The sequence below is a fragment of the Chiloscyllium plagiosum genome, unplaced genomic scaffold (assembly GCF_037043375.1).
Source record: "Chiloscyllium plagiosum isolate Xiang-an unplaced genomic scaffold, Cpla_swu_hap1 HiC_scaffold_32, whole genome shotgun sequence".
Classification (NCBI taxonomy): Eukaryota; Metazoa; Chordata; class Chondrichthyes; order Orectolobiformes; family Hemiscylliidae; genus Chiloscyllium; species Chiloscyllium plagiosum.
Genome location: NW_028270170.1, coordinates 41,884,433 through 41,900,095, shown reverse-complemented (window position 1 = coordinate 41,900,095; position 15,663 = coordinate 41,884,433). Strand labels below are relative to the sequence as shown.

The window sequence follows — 15,663 nt, the reverse complement described above, 5'->3', positions numbered from 1 at the left end:
AGCCGACACATTCCTACATACGACAATTTAGCATGACCGATCCACCTACCCTGCATATCTTTGGATTGTGGGAGGAAATGTGCAAACTCCACACAAACAGGCTAGAATCAAACTTGGGTGCTGTTGGGCAGCAGTGCTAACCACTGTGCCACCCATGATGCTGGGAATCTCAGGAGAAGACTGCGATAGATCATTAACTCAGTATTTTTAACTGAAGATGAATGCAATTAATTCCGCCTCTTCTTTTTCACTGATTTGCTGTACTCCCCCAACAATGACAATTGGATATCTGTAGAGCCTCCTCTTTGTCACAAAGCTGGGTCCCTTTTTTTCTAAAAGTTATTCCTTTTCTCAAAGATACTGTGTCCTCGATTTTTCTCAGAGGGGTCACAAACATCTCTAGGTGCTGATCTGGCTGGTTTGGCACGGAGATAAAAGGGCATTGAGGTCTTTTTGTTTATATGTAAACAAATGAGACTTCAGGTTCAAAATGGTCATGTTTGGGAAGTAACTGGCATAATGAAAGAGGAGTGGTCAGCTCTTCAGCAGTTCAGTTCAGTCCAGTCCAGCACCAATTAGGAGTTTAACAGTGAGCTGTTTGGAAACAGTTTGCTAAACTCTCTCTTGCTGCCCTTCTAACTTCAACCTGTAAGCATCTGTTCCTTTTTTTTAAAAACAGTGTTTTAAGGGAGTTTGCTTATTGGGATTGTTGTGTATATTCAGAACAGCGTAATTAACTCTAGTTTGGATAGCCAGTTCTGTAGGGGTTCTTTATTCTGATCTGTGTTTCATCGTATAATTTTGTGAATAAATTGTTTGTCTGTTTTAAAACCTGGGAAGCAACCTAGCCAGCTTACTCTGGGTAACTTGCACTGTACACTTACCGAAACAAATTGCAAAGTTAAGGTCTGGGTTGCCTGCTCAGGAATGTTTTGAGTGGTCTAGCCTAGTCCATGACATCTTGCAATGAGTTGTTTAATTGTGCACCATCATTCAAAAATAGTTGCAGCAGGACTGCAAAATTTCAATCTGATCGAATATAAAACAAACAGCTGTGGATGCTGGAAATCTGAACAGAAAACAGAAATTGCTGAAGAATCTCAGTAGATCTAGCAGTATTTGAAAGAAACCAGAGTTAATCTTTTGGGTCCTGTGAGCCTTCTTACAAATTACATCTGATTGGTTTCCAGATCTTTTAGCCCTGTTTATTACCACTGCTCAGCATGCAAACAATCCAGCGTTGTAGCCTCACCAGGCTGCTGGCTAATTTTTAGGTTTGCATGGTACTCCTCCTGATAGATCCCCCTGCCATCTTCATCAAAACTGGGTTGATTTCCTAGTATGATGGCTATGCCATGGATGGCTAGCTTTAAGTTGTTAGTTCTGTTTGAAGACTGTCCCACTTAGCAAGACAGTAATGACACACAATACAACAGAATGTGTCATAGACAGATGTATGTTGCATTAGTTGATTGAGGACGACAAGATCAAGTACATATTCCCCTCGAAGTTCCTTCACCAACCTGTAGACCCAGGCCAGCAGCTCTGTCCTTTAAGACCATACAACTTTGCTCAGTAGGGACTATATTGAGCAGGCAATGATGTACTCTAGGTAGGGGTGTGTGTGCGCATGTGCGTGTGCGCGCGCGGGGAAGGAAAGGAACTTGACAGAGCGAGAGAAGTTGGAAGATTTAGGTGCACATCCATCCTCAGTGTTTCCTCAAGGTGGTGTTCAACATCCAAAAGGTTTTTTTGGGGGGAGGGCCACATGGAAATCAGCAGGACTTGACCTGATGTCTGACCGGAGACCATTAGACCTCATGAAGTGCAGGGTCAAATGTTGAAGACTCCAGAGCAACTCCTTCCCAACAGTATCCCTCTGTCAAACCCTCTCTGGCAGGCCTGTCCAGTGGAATAGGATGTATCCAGAGAGGAAAGGGTATTGTCTGGAACATGATTGGATATGGATATGGATTGTGAAACTGAACTAAGATATACATCTACGCTAAAATCCCATGTTTAGCTTTTCTCCATTCATCAATAAGTCACCAAAGACTCTTCCAAATTCCACCTTTGTTTTCATAACTAAAAGATCTATTTATTGTGGAAAAGGATATGGAAGATATAGAATGCAGGGAAATAGATGGTCACACCTTGCAAAATGTCCATATTACAGAGAAGGAAGTGCTGGATGTCTTGAAACACAAAAGGTGGATAAATCCCCAGGACCTGTTCAGGTGTTCCTGAGAACTCTGTGGGAAGCTAGAGAAGTGATTGCGGAGATATTTGTATCATCAATAGTCACAGGTGAGGTGCCGGAAGACTGGAGGTTGGCTAACGTGGTGCCACTGATTAAGAAGGGTGGTAAGGATAAGCCAGGGAACTATAAACCAGTGAGCATGACAGCAGTGGTGGGCAAGTTGTTGGAGGGAATCCTGAGGGACAGGACATACATGTATTTGGAAAGGGAAGGGCTGATGAGGGATAATCAACATAGCTTTGTGTGTGGGAAATCGTGTCTCACAAACTTGATTGAGTTTTTTGAAGAAGTAACAAAGAGGATTGATGAGGGCAGAGCGGTAGATGTGATCTATATGGACCTCAGTAAGGCATTCAAAAAGGTTCCCCATGGGAGATTGGTTAGCATGGTTAGATCTCATGGCATGAGGGAGAACTAGCCATTTGGATACAGAACTAGCTCAAAAGGTAGAAGACAGAGGGTTGTGGTGGAGGGTTGTTTTTCAGACTGGAGGCCTGTGACCAGTGGAGTGCCACAAGGATTGGTACTGGGTCCTCTACTTTTTGTCATTTACATAAATGATTTGGATGCAAGCATAGAGGTACAGTTCGTAAGTTTGCAGATGACAAAATTGGAGGTGTATTGGACAGTGAAAACGTTTACCTCAGATTACAACAGGATCTTGACCAGATGGGCCAATGGGCTGAGAAGTGGCAGATGGAGTTTAATTCAAATAAATGAGGGGTGCATTTTGGGAAAGCAAATGTTAGCAAGACTTATACACTTAATGGTAAGGTCCTAGGGAGTGTTGCTGAACAAAGACCTTGGAGTGCAGGTTCACAGCTTCTTGAAAGTGGAATCGCAGGTCGATAGGATAGTGAAGGCGGCATTTGGTAGGCTTTCCTTTATTGGTCAGAGTATTGAGTACAGGAGTTGGGAGGTCATGTTGCGGCTGTACAGGACATTGGTTAGGCCATGGTTGGAATATTACATGCAAATCTGGTCTCCTTCCTATCGCAAAGATGTTGTGAAACGTGAAAGGATTCAGAAAGGATTTAGAAGGATGTTGCCAGGGTTGGAGGATTTGAGCGATAGGGAGAGGCTGGGCAGGCTGGGGCTGTTTTCCACAGAGCGTCGGAGGTTGAGGGGTGACCTTATAGAGGTTTACAAAATTATGAGGGGCACGGATAGGATAAATAGACAAAGTCTTTTCCCTAGGGTCAGGGAGTCCAGAACTAGAGGGCATAGGTTTAGGGTGAGAGGAGAAAGATAAAAGAGACATACGGGGCAACTTTTTCATGCAGAGGGTGGAACGGGTATGGAATGAGCTGCCAGACGAAGTGGTGGAGGCTGGTACAAGTGCAACATTTAAAAGGCATTTGGATGGATATATGAATAGGAAGGGTTTGGAGGGATATAGACTGGGTGCTGGCAGGTGGGACTAGATTGGATTGGGATATCTGGTCGGCATGGAAGGGTTGAACCGAAGGGTCTGTTTCTACGCTGTACATCTCTGACTCTATCGTGCAAAACTGGTACTGAATAACTCAAGTTAGGTGAGCCCACTTCATGGCTGAAAGGATTCTTAGGAGCTTTTTACTCATTCATTGTGGACATTAAAAATTAAGAGTTAGGCACGTGAGAACTGCAAACAGAACTGCTTTATTTATCACCTCCAAAGCCCAGATGAGAAAGAACAGACAATCTTCTGGACCCAAGACAGACAGAGCTGTACTGCCTAATTACTCCACAGAGCAACTGACCCAGTATTTTTTCATAGTTTGTATTCTATTTATTAATCCTTCTTTTAAGACTGTCTTTTAAGACTTTTGGAAAATGTAAATGGTGATCATGATATTAGACAATGAATACTTAACACTAATCAAAACAAATGGATTAGGTAAGTTTGCGTGCAACAGTTTAATTGAACCAAAATTAATGCTGATTTTTTTTCCCCTAGAATAATACTAATTTTCCATGCAACAGCAAGTTACAATTACAGAATGGGCGAACATCTGTACTGACTCTTTCCAAGCAACCCTAATTTGTAATTCTAAAAGAATTAGATTTTCAATCACATAAATATCATGGCGAGGCCACTTACAAATGGTGTAATTACAATAGAATGCTGCCAAAAGTCTAGCATTAACAACTTGACATTGTCTCAAAGAGCACTCAACTAATCTTGACATCATAATCAATACCAAGGCCAAGCCAAGCTAACAAATTTATAATACTCAACTGCCCTTTGATCACTATAACACAAAGAAAACTTGCTGCATTACAATAGGCAGTGTATGGAACGCTGATCACAAATGTAAAGAAGTTCCACTTTAATAAAAATAAGTTAATTTATACGATGCTGTTTCAAAGTAAAGACATTCACTCAACATCACAGGCTACACACAAAAGAAAAATCCATATTTAGAATCTCAGGCGAGGTGCTCTTTTTCAATGTTTGAAAGGTCTCCCATTAATTGTCAGGTACGTGCACATCAGGAAATCTCATTTGCACGAACTACTGCCCAATAATTTAAACAATGCAGATTTAATCACTGCCACAATAATACAAACTGCTATGCTTGAATCTCACAATTCAAGTCACATAAATCGGTCACGTTATTGCAGCTGTCATTTCTCTCACTCATGGCTACACTGAATCTGGCTGGGAACCTTACCTCCATAACAATTAAATCTATCTATTTAGGCAACTCCTTAACTAGGCTGTTCATTTTTTGAGAAGGTTAAGTTTTGGATTTTTAATGCAGATGCATTTTCAATACTACTATAGGATGTATATAGCAATCATTCATTATCAGTTAATGTTGACTGAACAGTTAGCAAAATAGCATTGCTTTATATTTAAATCTTATGTACTTGGTATGACTATAACCACAAATAAATGTTAACATTAGAATCTCTACAATTCTAAGGATCTTACTGAATGCCGGAGCAGGCTCAAAGGGCTAGACAACCTATACCTGCTCCTATTTCTTATGTTATGTTCTTGTTATAACATTATTATGCTATATTATGTACTTCTGATATATATTAACTCTCAGCCTGCAGGACTGTAGCGATAAAACTAAGAATTCCAAATGATTAATTGCTATGTACCAACTCACATTGTATTTCAAGATAGGTAGATAAAGTTTTGTTTAAATACTTTTTCCAATTTTGTATTAATTGTATAAGTTTTTAAATAATTGCAGAAAACTATCTTCAGATATCTTGTGTTAATTAACAAATCAGAACACATCAAAAGTAAATTGAAAAAAGCTGTTCCGTAATCTCTGCAGTACTTGAAATTTAAGAATCCATCCATTTTCTACTTCATATTTGAATTCAACTACCTTGCCGTGAGCATTTTAGAATTCACTTATTCTGAAGGCCTTGAAGAAGAAATAACCTTAATTGTGTGTCAATTTGCTGGAAAAGCACGGCCAGTCTGGCAGCATTGGAGGAGCAGGAGAATCAAGCAGAAGCCCTTCATCTGTACAGATGGTTTCCCTTAATTGATTGACTTGATTCATGGTTATTACATATACAGAGATACAGTGAATAGTGCTGTTTTGCATACTTTATGGGAATAGCGAGAACCAAATGGCAATATCTCAGAATAAAGAGGTTTAAGACAAATTAAGTGAAAGTTTTTCTTTCAGAAGGTAGTGAATCTGTGAAACTATCTTCTGCAGAGGGCTGTCGAGGCTGGATTAAGTGTTTCTAAGGCAGAGATATTCAGATTTTTGAAAAGTAAGGGAATGAAAGGTTATGGGGATAAGTCAGGAAATTAGAGTAGAGGATGATCAGATCAATACAATTTCACTGAATAGCAGGACCGACTTAATGGACTAAATTACATATACTTCTCCGATATTTTATCAAAAATTGTTAAGTTGCAGGACACTGCAGTATTTGAGTACATAAAATTAGAGATCATCAACTAACTAATAAGAAAATTACACATTTGTTGCAAACTTTGATGAGACACTAAACAAGACAATATTTGCCTGTTACAAATATTCAAGTGAAAAAACGCCGCCATGGAAATTCAAAAACATGCAAATACCATACCAGTTGTTGCAAGCTACGTTTGTCAAATCAACTAGATAAATTTTTGCTTGTTGAATCCTGAATGGAAATTAGCTTCAATGGTTGCCTACCTTACAAAATCATTCGGATGTCATAAGAAACCCAAGGATTTAATTAGATGGAATATAAATGTATATTGAATAACTGTTTGAAATACCATTTATTTCTCTGCATATAAACTATTTCCATGAAAACATCAAAGAAAAGGCCTTTTTTTTCCCCACTATGTTTGCAGAATGACACGTTCATTCCATCAACCTCTGCTGGGATTTGAACTTCGAAGTCAAATCCCAATGTCCTGAGTACACCAAATGCGAACTGCTGAAAACAAAAAAAAAGGTGTTGTTCTCAGCTTAACAGAATTTGTCCAATGACGACATCTTCTGGCATCACTATGCAATAGTTTTAAACTGTTTAAGCATGAACAAATTCTATTTCCTTATTTTGTAACTTTACAGTGCATACTTATTATAATTGAAAAACGGCATGCAAGTTGGATGCCTCATCAGAACCTTTAAAATTAAAGCACTATATGTCATTCTAATGGCTACTAAAACCAAGTAATTGCCCTTGGGAATCAGGGAGAAAACATTCAAATCAGTTAGAGACATACCGAGCAGGAAGAAAGATGGTTCCTGTTGCTGAAGTTCAAATCATCTCTGTTAAGACATTGCTTCAGGAATTTCTTAAAAGTAGTATTCTAGACCCAACCACCATCAGCTGCTTCATCACGAACACAGGAGTTAGCAATTTAGATCCTCAAGCTTGCTCCATCATTTAGTATGATCACAGCTGATCTCATTTCAGTGTCGAGAATGAGGTGCTGAATAAGTACAGCAGGCCAGGCAGCGTCCGAGGAGCGGGAGAAACATTTCGGGCATAAGCCCTTCATCAGGAATTTCAGTCTCAACATCGCTTTCCAGCCAACTCCCCACAACCCTTTAGTGCTTAATTACTAGTTAAAAATCTATGCTTTCAATTTTATTCAGTGTCCATTGCACTTTGAGGTAATGAATTCCAGAAATTCACAATCCTTTGGAGAGAAGTAATTCCTCATCTCAGTTTTAGATCTGCAACTCCTTAGCCTAAATCTATGACCACTTGTTCTAGATTGTCCCACAAGGGAAAGCATCTGCACGATTTACTTTATCAATCCCCTTTAGTATCTGAGATACCTCAATTAGATGTCCTCTCATTCTTTTCAACTCCCAAGAGTATAGGTCTAAGCTGCACAATAAATTCCTCTTAAGACAGCCTTGCATCACTGGAATTAATCTAGTGACCTTCTTTGAACTGTCTCCAAAACAATTGCACCTTTCCTCAAACAAGGGGTCCAAACCTATACTTAGTACTCCAGATTCAACTTCACCAATAGTGTACAATTGCAACCACCCTTCCTTACTTTTATACTCCAAATTACCTTCCATAAGGTCAGAAGTGGGAGTGAGAATGTTCACTTGTAACTGGATAATTTTCAACACCATTCACAACTCCTCAGACACTGAAGCAATTCTTAGAAACATAGAAAGTAGAATTAGGCCATTCAGCTCTTCACACCTGTTCCACCATTCAATATGATCACAGTTAATCATCCAAATCAGGACCCTGTTCTCAGTTTCTCCCCATACCCTTTGATTCTTTTAGCCCCTCCTTCTCAAAAACAGCATGGTGGCTCATTGGTTAGCACTGCTGCTTCACAGCACTTGGCTCGATTCCAACCTCAGGTGACCATCTGTGTCAAGTTTGCACATTCTCCCTGTGTCTGCATGGGTTTCCTCCAGATGCTCTGGCTTACCCCCACAGTCCAAACATGTGCAGGTTAGATGAACTGGCCATGCTAAATTGCCCATAGTGTTCAGGATTGTGTAGGCTAGGTGCATTAGTCAGGCGAAACGTAAAGCAATAGGGTCTGGGTAAGATACTCTTCGGAGGATCGGTGTGGACTTGTTGGGCCTAATGGCCTGTTTCCACACTGTAGGGATTCTATGATTCAATGTTCTGGCCTCAATTGCTTCCAATGGCAGAGAATTTCACAGGCTCACTACTCTCTGGGTTAAGAAATTTCTAAATGGGAATTCTGGACTACCTTATCAGGAATATTAATTTAGCATTTATCCAGTCCTGTTAAAACTTTCTACGTCGCTCTCATTCTTCTAAACTCCAGTGAACAGTGTTAACTGATCCAATGTCTCTTCATACACAAGTCTTGCCATCCCAGGAAGAAGACTGGTATACTTTTGTTGCATTCACCCCACATCTTTCTTCAGATAAAAAAAAGAGATAACAAGTGCACAAGGCCCTGAACAAGTTTAGCAAGACATCAGTGCTCCTGTACTCAAATCTTCAATTATGAAGGTAAACATACCACTTGTATTCTTCACTGCCTGCTGCACCTGTGCACTTACTTTCAGCTACTGGGATGCAAGGACACCCAAGACTTGCTGCATCGAGCCCTTTCCCAATCTATCACCATTCAGGTAATAATCGGCCTTCCTATTTTTGCTACCAAAATGAATAAACTCATTTATTCATGGTACACTTTTATCTGACATGCATTTGCCCATTTGCTCATCTTGTTCAATTCACTGTTAAGTATGTCTACATCCTCCTCACAGTTGACATTCCCAACCAACTTTGGGTCATCTGCAAACTTGCATATGTTACATTTATTCCCTCATTTAAATCATTATCAGACAGTGAATAGCAGGGCTACAAGCATTGATCACTTCAGTACCCAACCACTCTGTGCCACTTGGAAAAAGACCAGTTTATTCATGTTGACTGTCTGCCAAATCAGTTCTTGATCCTCCAATCCCATGCATTTTAAGTTTACATGCTAATCTTTTATGTAACATCTAATCGAAAGCATTTTTCAAGTCCAAATAAACACTATCCACTGGCTCCTCCTTACCTACTCTATTGGTCACATACTCGAAAACTTCCACAACTTTGTCAAGCATAATCTCCCTTTCATAAATCCATGATGACTGTGTCTGATTTTGTCACTGTTTTCCAAGTGTGTTATCCTCAAATCTTTTGTTGTGAGCTCTAGCACTTTCCCCTCTACTAACGTTAGGCAAACTGGCCTTGCATTCCAATTTCTTTCTTTTTTTTAAAAATAGGGGGTTACATTAGCTTCCAATCAATAGAGTCTACAGAATCCTGAAAGATGACCACCAATAATCCCTTATTTCCCCAGCCACTTCCTTAAATATTCTGGAGATTACAGATTATTTGAGCCCTGGAGATTTATCCGCCTTTAACCCCAATCTCCCCAACACGGTTTCCTTCCCAATTCTAATTTCCTTCAGTTCCTCCCTCTCATTAAACCCGGCATTCCCCAACACTTTTGGTATTGTGTCAACAGAATCATTGTATGTATTTAAGCAGTACACCTTCTCTTTGATCCACATTATAACTTCCCCTGAGTGTGAAGGACTTAATTTATTTTCACTAATCTTTTTCTCTTTACATAAATATAGAAGCTTTTACAATCAGTTTTATGCTGACTCTCATACCCTATTTCTTCTTTCTTAATCAACCCCTTTGTTTTCCTTTGCTGAAATGTAAACTGCTCCCAAATGTCAATCCTACTGCTGCTTTTTTTGGCCAGTTTGTATGCCACTTCCTTAGATCTAATACTATTCCTAATTTCCTTTATTGGCCATGGGCAGACCATTTTCACTTTGTTATGTTTTTGTGCCAGACAGGAAAGAACAATTTCTGCAGTTCCTCCATGCACTCTTTAGTGGGCAGCACGGTGGCACAGTGGTTAGCACTGCTGCCTCACAGCGCCAGAGACCCGGGTTCAATTCCCACCTCAGGCGACTGTGTGGAGTTTGCACGTTCTCCCCGTGTCTGCGTGGGTTTCCTCCGGGTGCTCCGGTAAATGTAGGGTTATGGGTGGGTTTCGCTTCGGCGGGTCGGTGTGGACTTGTTGGGCCGAAGGGCCTGTTTCCACACTGTAATGTAATCTAATCTAATCTTAAACATTTGTCATTGCTAATTCATCATCATCATCCATTTAAGTAACGGTCCAAATTTATCAGAGCCAACTCACACCTCTGACCACACCTCATTTAGATTCAGGACCTTAGTCTCAGAATCAACTATATCACTTTCCACCTTAAAGAATTCTATCAGATTATGGCTACTCTTTTCCAATGGGCCATCCTTTCTCATTGCACCATATTCAGTCTAAGATGGCCTGAACTCTAGTTAGTTCCTCAATATATTGAGCCAGAAAATCATCCTGAACTCCACCTTTACAGCAGCGGCAACGATTTGATTTGCTCAATCTACACATCGATTGAAGTTAATATCCATGCACAGCAACAATTGGTCGACATTCAGGCTGGGGCTGCTAAATGCCAAACGATGACCATGTCCAGAAAGAAATTCTAACCATCCTTCCCTGATATTCAATCACATAACTTTGACCGAATTCCCCTATTGACATTTTGGTGGTAATCACTAACCAGAATTTAAACTGGATCTGCCATATAAATACTATAACCCCAAAAGCAAGTCAGAAGTTGGAAATTCTGCAACAAGTAACTTACCAAACTCCCCAAAGCTTGTCCACCACCTGTAACATAAGAGGAGCAAGATGACATACTTTCCAACTGTTTTGGATTAGTGCAACTACAACAACAATCATTCTAGCCATCTTTAATATTCACTCCTTCACTACCAATGCAAAGTGGCAGCAGTGTGTACAAAGTAAAATGAAATGCAGCAACTCACCAAGGCTCTATCAGCATTACCTTCGAAACTCACGACCTCTAGCATTTTGGACATCAAGAGTTTAAGGTGCATGGGACCACCGCCTGTAATTTCTCCTCCAAGCCACTCATCACGCTGACTTACAACTATATAACCATGCTTTAAGTGTGTGCGGAGCAAATTTCTGGCATTCCATATTTAACACTACTGTGGATGTATCGATACTACATGAACTTCAGTGGGTCAATACAGCAGCTTACAACCATCTTAAGGGCAATTAGGGAAGAGAAACAAGTGCTAGCCTTGCTAGCAATGCCCACAACCCATGAAAGAATAAGAAATTAATAATTTGAAGAATTATCTTAATTAATAAAGAAAGACATCATAATTCATAAGAACTACAATCAACTGATTTATTTAAATCTACTGTGCAAAATCTTGTGGTGGAGTGGGCACCACTTGATAGCCAAGAAAGGTGCATTTATAATGCAGCCAAAAGGTTGAACATCAACATGCAAATCTGCCCAATCATACCGTGGCCAACAGTACAACAGGGGAGATTCTTTTCCATCACCTGGCTGACCAGGACGATTAGACCTCTATCACTATGCACAGTTTCAAACTATAATTTATACATGCAAACGTGCATGTTGCTACAGTAACTTGGGCACCAAGTGAACCATAGCACCATTTGTGCATCAGTAAATAACCGTTGGAACAAACTTTTGAGAAAGAGCCCTCAAAGCTACATGTTTTAATTCTGCATGTCTTCAATTTTGCCCTCCAGTATACCACCTATTTTTATTGGCAGATTATTGGTGACTAACTTCAGATGCCTGGGCCTCAACTTCTCAATACATTCTCTGAACCTCCCAGCCTCTTTACTCCTTAAAACCAACCTCTGTAATGAGACTTTTAATAATCGAATTCAATATTACTATGTAGCACAGATTCAGATTTTGTCTACTATCACAAGCAATTTGGGATGTATTACGTTAAGTGTTATGTAAATCCAAATGGTTGTACATGTAACAGTTTTCACTCTGGTGTGCCAGATGACTTAAACGGAAAAATGTGCAACAAAAAAAATGCATTGCTACGTTTGGTTCTTGTTCTACAACAGTTGTAATGGTGCAGAATCTGTTTCAGGAAACACGCAACTGTGACACAATAAGGATGCAATCTTCCCCAACCTTCCTTTCACTGTACCGTGAATCAAATGGGTCATGGAACATGAAGGAGCAAGGGAATCTGCCTCTTGCCTGGACAGGTTTCTGCATATAGTGACATGGAAGGGAATAGGAATTAACTAATATATTTTAAGAGCTATTCTCTCAGATTTACAAAAGGTAGAGTTAAATGAATGTTACATTAATAGCGCATTTTGTCCATTTTCTCTTTCTCACTTACAGCTGATGTAAATCCACACAAACAGCTATAATTTCAGGTGGCTAAATCAGATAATTGTATCAGCAGGAGGTTGTAGTTGCAAATTGGAGACTGAGTCAATTTGTTCCACAATCTGTTCTGGGTAACCACGTTTGCACACTGGAGAGTATTTAAATTTTCCATTCCTACATTAAGTAATTATTATTTGCCATGATTTCTGGTTGCTCTGCAGCTCCTTGGAACAGTGAAACAAAGGTTTGTTCGCATCAGGCATTCCACAAGATATCTGCATTTTGTTAATCTAACTTGGCTTTCCGAGGATGGTACTAAGTTATCCAACAACAATGTTTTTGAACAGCAAGATTGAGTTAACGCTGTGTTTTTGAGCAAAGTGTTTGCATTTAGGTAATTTCTGAGTCTGCAGCTTGTTAAATGGGCAGAGATGGCTTTTAGTAGGATAATGTGCTCTTCCTGTCAGATGAGGGAGATCAGGGATAATTTGAAGGTTCTTGGAGACTGTGTGCAGGAAGCATGTTTGGTTGCAAATCCTATCAGATTGTTTGGAACTGTAGTTGGATGTAATGAGAGCAAAGGGGTGTGATGGATGCACTTTCACAGAAGGTAGAAAAACCACAAATAAAGTCAGATAGATGGTTGACTGATAGGAATCGCAGGAGAGGTATCCAGTTAGTGCAGGATTATCCTGTTCTATCCCCATCTCAAACAGGTTTGCCGTTTTGGATACTGTAGAGGGGGATGACCTCTTAGGGGAATACAACACTAACAGCTAGGTTTATGGCACCATGACGAGCTCTACCATAATGAGGGTTATGTCAGGTTCCAAGTGATTGATTGTAATGGGTCTCTCTAGACGGGCCACAGATAGATTTCTGTAGCTGTGAGCGAGCTGAATGGCGTGTTGTCTCCCTGGTGTCAAGGATACCTCAGATGGTGCAGAATATAGAATATAGAAAAATACAGCGCAGTACAGGCCCTTTGGCCCTCGATGTTGCGCGATCCAAGCCAACCTAACCTATACTAGCCCACTATCCTCCATATGCCTATCCAATGCCCGCTTAAATGCCCATAAAGAGGGAGAGCCCACCACTGCTACTGGCAGGGCATTCCATGAACTGGAAAAATGTTCTCATGGTCAACCCTATCTAAACCCCTAATCATCTGGTACACCTCTATCAAGTCACCCCTAAACCTTCTTTTCTCCAATGAAAGCAGTCCCAAGTGCCTCAGCCTTTCCTCATACGATCTTCCTACCATACCAGGCAACATCCTGGTAAACCTCCTCCGCATCCGTTCCAGTGCCTCCACATCCTTCCTATAGTATGGCGACCAAAACTGCACACAATACTCCAGATGTGGTCACACCAGAGTCTTATATAATTGCAACATGACCTCCGGAACTCAATTCCTCTACCAATAAAAGCCAGTACGCCATATGCCTACTTCACAGCACTATTTACCTGGGTGGCAATTTTCAAAGATCTGTGTACATGGACACCAAGATCCCTCTGCTCATCCACATTACCAAGTATCCGACCATTAGCCCAGTGATTTTGAGTGGGAGCAGCGGCCGAGTTGAGGTGAACCCGGGGGACTACAGCTAAGGTAAGAGTTTTTTTCAAAATTACTTACCTGTAGCGGGCATCGGTGTTTTGTTTTCTCTCTCCTTCACAGAAAGAGCGGGAGCAGCAGAGGAAGTGACGGCAAGCAGAGGGGCAGCCGGGAAGGAGAACTGTGAGTATAAATACTCACTGTTTCACCACCAACGGTCATTTGAGTGGGAGCAGCGGCCGAGTTGAGGTGAACCCGGGGGACTACAGCTAAGGTAAGAGTTTTTTTCAAAATTACTTACCTGTAGCGGGCATCGGTGTTTTGTTTTCTCTCTCCTTCACAGAAAGAGCGGGAGCAGCAGAGGAAGTGACGGCAAGCAGAGGGGCAGCCGAGACCCGGAAGCAGTTAGTGTAAGCTTAGCTGGGTTAGTTTTTTTCCCCCTTTAAAAGCGTGAAGGAGATGTGCTGTGAAGTAGCCTACCATGGGGAACCTTATCAAACGCCTTACTAAAATCCATATATACCACATCTACCGCTTTCCCCTCATCAACCTCCTTCGTCACCTTTTCAAAGAATTCAATAAGGTTTGTGAGGCATGACTTGCCCTTCACAAAACCATGCTGACTATCCTTGATCACATTATTCCTATCCAGATGTTCATAAATCCTATCCCTTACAATTCTCTCTCAGACTTTGCCCACAACAGAAGTGAGACTCACCGGCCTATAGTTACTAGGGTTATCCCTACTCCCCTTCTTGAACAAGGGAACCACATTTGCTATCCTCCAGTCTTTTGGCACTATTCCTGTAGACAACGAGGACATAAAAATCAAGGCCAATGGCTCTTCAATCTCCTCCCTTGCTTCCCAGAGAATCCTAGGATAAATGCCATCAGGCCCAGGGGACTTATCTATTTTCACCCTTTCCAGAATTTCCAACACTTCTTCCCTACATACCTCAAAGCCGTCCATTCTAATTGTGACTCAGTATTCACATCGGCAACAATACTGACGAAAAGTATTCATTCAGTGTCTCCCCAATCTCTTCAGCCTCCACACGCAACTTCCCACTACTATCCTTGACTGGACCTATTCCTACCCTAGTCATTCTTTTTTTTTTTTTAAGATTAGATTAGATTTTATTCCTGACATACCTATAGAAAGCCTTTGGGTTTTCCCTAATCCTACCAACTAAGGACTTTTCATGTCCCCTCCTTGCTGCTCTTAGCTCTCTCGTCAGCTCCTTCCTGGCTACCTTATAACTCTCAATTGCCCCAATTGAACCTTCACGCCTCATCTTTACATAGGCCGCCCTCTTCCATTTAACAAGGGATTCCAATTCCTTATTAAACCACAGCTCCCTCACACGACCCTTTTCTCCCTGCCTGACAGGTACATACTTATCAAGGACACTCAATAGTTGCTCCTTGAACAAGCTCCACATGTCAATTGTGCCCATGCCTTGAAGCCTACTTTTCCAAGCCATGCATCCAAAGTCGTGCCTCACCGCAACATAATTTCCCTGCCCCCAGCTATAACTCTTGCCCTGCAGTGCACACTTATCCCTCTCCATCTCCAATATTCTGAAAGGGAAGAGTGACCCGTGTGTGTACAAGAAAACTTTCTGATTCAGTATGTGGATGTACCTACA

General features: G+C 41.0%; 1 protein-coding gene across 11 annotated transcripts in view; it reads right to left on the bottom strand.

Annotated features, from left to right (window-relative positions):
• LOC122540026 (protein TANC2) overlaps window positions 1–15,663 on the bottom strand; it is a 1,060,344-nt gene that overhangs the window by 973,840 nt on the left and 70,841 nt on the right. Inside the window, exon 2 of one of the 11 annotated variants that reach the window (XM_043675326.2) lies at window positions 10,894–10,919. The exons of the other annotated variants lie outside the window; for them this stretch is intronic. The gene's annotated coding sequence lies outside the window, so the exon portion shown is untranslated. The remainder of the gene's footprint in view (window positions 1–10,893; window positions 10,920–15,663) is intronic. 11 annotated transcript variants of the gene reach the window in all.